This window comes from Caloenas nicobarica, chromosome 4 (assembly GCF_036013445.1).
Source record: "Caloenas nicobarica isolate bCalNic1 chromosome 4, bCalNic1.hap1, whole genome shotgun sequence".
In the NCBI taxonomy this organism is placed as follows: Eukaryota; Metazoa; Chordata; class Aves; order Columbiformes; family Columbidae; genus Caloenas; species Caloenas nicobarica.
In genome coordinates, this window is record NC_088248.1 from 41,680,916 (window position 1) to 41,686,779 (window position 5,864).

Below are 5,864 nucleotides of genomic sequence, written 5' to 3' on the forward strand. Positions count from 1 at the left end.
CCCTCCACCATCAGCAAAATGCCATATACAAAGAATGCAGCTGCTACACCATATATCACATACTTGAAGATGTCAATCCTGTATAGGAACAGCAAAAATTATTTATCTGCATAAATATTTAAAGCTGACTCTGAAATTTTAGGGTGCGTTAAACAGACCCACGAAGCCTTGAAGTTTCTACACTGGCATCAGCTACAGTGTTGATGTGCTATAATGACAGCTGAGGCTGAGGACAGGAGAGTAGAATAAAATAGTATTGATATAAGAAGCACTGGGCCATTTAATTTCATAAACTGTAAAAATTGATTGGTGTAGGTAAGACAGCATAATTTGTCAGAATAATTTAAAAGTCAGTTAATTTTCCTCTAAATAAAACAGCAGAGAAAAAAAGAAAATAAAAAGAAAACAAGAATCTGACACATCTCCTGAGTAACACACTGTATCCAGAACTTAGGTTATAGAAAGTATATTTTGTTACAATCTTCAGTAAATCTTTCTAAATGTACAAGTAGTTCTCAAGCTGCAATGTCATTCTGTGTTATCTTCTCATTATTATTTTTTCACTTATTCTCCAACAGGCAAAGTGTCTGACACAGAATAATAAAGTCATGAAGAGAGATCCCTAGGTTCAAATCAGAAACATGTTATTACAAAAGTAATAAGGTCAGATCATCTTGAGTTCTTCTATAAAGTGGCTTGATAAAAAATCATTTCACAGACCCAAAGCTCAAGAAATGGAAGGATGGCTTACAGTATAACATGCAGAGCACTAGAAGGCTCAATTTATTGCAAAGAAGATTACCTGGGTTATCATGTGGTTGTCCTGCCCAGCACTGTCTAGAAGCTCAACAGTGGCTTAAAGATACTCTGCCTTCTAAATGTTCTCTGCTGACCAGGGTTTATGAAAAGATGTTTGAAAGCATCTCTCTGCTCTAAGTGTTTTGTCTAAAGTTGGAAACATTCCCCATGACCATTGCCTTGGATCAGCAGGTTTCAATGTTTCCTGCTTGGACTTCTCTAGAAACTAGCCACAGTAAGCTTCCAGTTTACCAATATGGCGGGAGTTGTGCAACTCTATAGAAAATGGTAATATGCAGGTTTAAGATGTTCATAAGTTCTGGTTATATTGCCCAGGTCAAGATAGCAACATCTTATAACAAAGTAGGACAAAAAATAAGCCAGAAACACATTAGGATCTGCAAGATTAATTTTGACATGCACCAAACAACCACCCCAAAAGATTAATACTTGTACTGTTATGAAAATAAATATTTAATGATAACACTTCTTTAGGATCGCACTTTTCATCACCACACCAAACAACTCTCAATACGTACTTTAAATGTACAATACCATAAAAAGCTCAAAACTCCATTGAAAGATCTTTAAGTTTGGATGGTTTTCAAGAGATTCAAAGTCAGATTCAAGTTTACAGTTGATATTTTGGATGTATGACTGTGCCTACAACTTCACTGAAGTATTTTAAGCTTGAATTAGTCTCATAAAAATGCCATTAAACTTATGACCTGATTCAGAGTGGGAGCAGTATGAATGCTTTTGGCACCTATTCCAGTATTTTTTCGGAAGGCGATAAGTGAAGGGTTCTGGGAATGAGACAAGGTATGTTTTTCCCTTGCATTCCAATAACAAAGCTCTCTCACCTTTATTCTACATCACTTTTTCTTTTACGCTCAAGTGAAAACTAGGGTAAGTTGATATCTGAGTGGAATAGATACATGAACTATTCAAAAGGGTGAAAGAAATTTAATAATATAGACAGTGTTAGATGGTGCAATGAAATTTATTTCAATACATATAATTGCTGATTGCACTGTAAAAAAATCTCACTTCCCTATTTTTATAGTAAACACAGTTTTAACAGGAAAACAATACTTTGAGCCTATCTTGTCATTATTGAGGAAAACAAATTTACAAGAAACAGACATCAACTTTGTGACCTCCACCAGTGGCTGAAGTGTGAGAGTTCTGTCAGCAGCAGCTCCCCACAGACCTCTCTGAGCTCAGTGCTGTAGAAATCACAAGCTACCATTGCCCTAAAGGGATGAAGACTTTGGGGAGGTCCGGAGACTATTTCAGGCCTTTTAAAGCATCTGTACTGAGCCTCCCACAGAGCTGCTTGTATCAAAAAGCGTACTAAAAGATAGCTGCTTTTTCCTCAGCCTTATGTGTAATAAAGGAATAATGTTCACTTAAGCCTTCCTTTCACTAGGCAAAAATACGTGTAGCTATACACTAGCCAAATATAGAAATCAATTACTTCCTCATACACTCTCTACAGGGAGAAGTAGTAAGATCTCTACTGATCAGACTACATGAGATGAAATATCAACTTACTGCAAGGAGAAGGGGTCTTTTATAATGCAGAGTAAAAATACAAACAAAAATTGAAAAACAATTATTCAACTATCTCTTAAAAGTCAGATAGAATTATATTGCAATATAACTATATTTAGTGGGTGCTGTGTTTAAAGAAAATATACAACTGTAACATTTCATACATCTATAGTTTTGAAGAGAGCGTTAGTATTAAATTATTCTGCAGTATCTAATAAATTTCACATAAGCTTTGATTTTGCAATTAAATTTCAGTAGATAATAAAATAAAGGCCTTGTAAAATTCAGACTGCCTTTCTTTGAAATAAAATTTGGTTCTTTGTGGATGAACTCAGAGAGATTAATTGCCATCTGTGTTTCAGCAAAGTCTCTAATGCTGCAGACGGAACATGAGATCAACCAGGGACGTAGAAGGGAATGGCAGAAAGGGTGATGAATATAAGTCAATGGATGAGATGGATAAGGACAAAAATGAAATACAAGCAGGGCTTACACTTGTGTAGGCTGGAATGGAAGGAAAGAGGTGGGTAAGGAGCAAAGGAAGAAGAGACAAAATTATAAAGATAAATTTTGTACTCCTGACAGGACAGGAAAGATACATATTAAGTGAAGACTAAAGCAACACTAAATGAGGAGAACAAAAAGAAATCTTGAATACCTGTTCACTAAATGCAGGAGTCCTATGAATATTATATAATGATATAATTAAGGTCATGAAACATTTCTATTAAAAGGCAGTCAGTGAAGATTGTGAAGATAAACCCGATTTTAACAAATTTGCATTTATCATGCAGTCTTCACATATTAGCCTAGGTTGCTGGGTAGAATAAGCTGAATGATTATCTAAGCATAAATTAATTGTGAAAACCATCTTGAAATTATTAAAAGCCTTTTTTTTAATAGAATAATCTAAACTATGTTTTGCATACTGTCTTAATCTCGTAGATGCTCCACAGGTCTTCTTTTCCTAACACTATGTTTAGAAATGTGAAAAACATAAATACCACTGTTTGGTATTTCAATTTTTACTTGTTTTTCTTCTACTGGGTCATTAATTATTCCATATTAAACAGACTTCCTGATTCATTAATCTGAATATGGATTTTATCCAAAAAGATTAATATTAAAATAGCTCTAGAGAAAACACTTTCTTCCTCTGACAGAAGTTATTGATGGAAGCCATCAATGTTAACATCTCAATGAACAAGTTGTAGCTGAATACAGATTAGACTATCCCAGCAGAGGCAAGTCAGAGGTGAGTGAAAACATTCTCAGTGAGTTAGATCAATGTTGCAGATTTCCTACTGCGTATTGTCATGGTGCTTTGCAAATTCAAGAATTAAGCAATAAAATAAATCAGCAAGCAATAAGATTAATTGTTGAATGATCATGTCTATGTTTAGCAGGCTTTTGTGAAAAGTGTGTTATAATGAGTTATTTTTTTGTTCGTGAGACTCCTTCAATCAACTAAGCTTACAACCACTACATCCTGTTTCAAAAATATTTCAATATTCATAATTAGCTTCTGTTAACTGTGTCTACAAGTAATAATGTTTTAGACTTGTGTAAAAAGTTGCTTCACTGGAGTAAGCCAGCACTGCTTCACCATAATAAATTGATCTACTACCCCAACAGATAAGCCAAGAAGAGCTGTTAACATTGACCCTTTGTATTTTATTGCGTCCTGAAAGGAACTGCAAATCGTAGGAGCCCTGAAGCATTTACACTATTCAGTCTTATCATGGGTACGCTTTCTACCCTCAGTGTTGAAGGTCAGTACCCAGCTAATGCACATCCATATATAATTTTCTACCCAAATTACTTAATATTGCTTTGGAACATTCTACATAGTAGCTAGGGATATAGTTCTTGAATTTGGTCTAGTAGGGGAATGCGTTGCAGACTTTTATCTGCAATTAACAGCAACAAAAAAATACACCACCTTTCCCTGTGACACATGACTTCAGCCTGGACAAGCTATAAAAGATTAACATTACAGAGATTTTCGTTGGCCTAGCCCGTCAGTGTACTGCGTATTACTGTGGAACTAGTTTTCCAGCATTTATAATTCTGCTTCACATTTCTCTTCCTGAATTTATAACATAACTTCGCCAATATAGATAATGACATTCAGATACTACAGGTACAGAATATCACACAACTGTCAGCAAACTGTACCTATACTCTCTGAATGCAAGTAGATTCAGGTAATTATACCCATTTCCAAGTTAAAAGAACATAATAAGGAAAATGAAATACTGAAGCTATCAAAGTACTAAAAAGTAAGTTAGATTATCGTAGTACAATTCCTAATTAAAAATTACCTTCTTGTTATAGCTGGCATAGACAATTTAGAAAAATGAGAAATGCATATAATCATTACTGTTGGGGTAGGTCAGTTTTACTGGTTTTGCAGGTTTGTTTTTTTTCATTTATTTATTTTGTTCAGTCACAAGGAACTTTGAATAGTTGACGTTCACGTCTTGAATACACAATAATCTCTGTTATTCCATAAAACAGCAATGCTGGCCTTCATGCTGATCCTCTTACCCCCTGAGGGACTCATCCTAATAGGATGTTAAGAGACTGAGATAGCAGCCTGCCCCCTCAAGCTATCTGAAGCTTGTAGCAGCAGTTTTGCAAATGTATTTTTTGAAGATAGACAAGATATAAGCAGATGTTTGCAAGCAAGAAGGTTTGTTTAGGGTATGCAGAAGTCGTGCCCCACAGAAGATTTTAAAAGAGGCGCTCAGGCTCTCCTGTAAGCCATCTAGGAACAATTTATTGATGTAAATTAATGACATTATTCACTTAAACAGTTTGAGCAAAGAAGAGAGTTGGTACCAAGAAGCATAAAGGAATTGTCAACAAAGGGAGGAGACAAGCAAAGGGAAACTTCAAAAGGCAAACATAACCAGCAGGGAGAAAGAAGGATTTATTAATAATCATGTACTACTTGCAAAGTAAGACTAAAAAACTCCAGGTAACAACATAAATGAGGTAAAAGAAACAGAAATATCTTCACTGTGGAGAAGGGAAAGATGAAACCAGTAAGAAAATGTCAGCATAGGTACATGACGGATTTTTCTGAGATTAGGTTAATACAGAGTCTGAACTTTTAAATTTCAGGTGGAAACAAAACAAAGTTGGAGTATAGAATGCTCAATTAAAGTTTGTCAGGAAATGATAAAAGAAGAAAGGATTAACAGCAGACAAAGGATAAGAGCAACAAACATCTAAATGTATTTTTTTTTAATTAAAGGAGAAAGAAAACATAATAAAAACAAAACAGAAACTCCTGATTCTGTATTTCTGGAAGAAATTTTGTATGCAACCATACAAACCATTTGCTCAAACTAAAGCCAAATTTAGGATTATATAAAGAAGACATCATCATACTGTAATATGCAATTTACACTCACATTCTGTAAGGACAAGATTTTGTTATTCTACTCTGAGCAGAAGATGACGTGGCATAAGATCCCATTGATTTTAACAGACTAATTTGT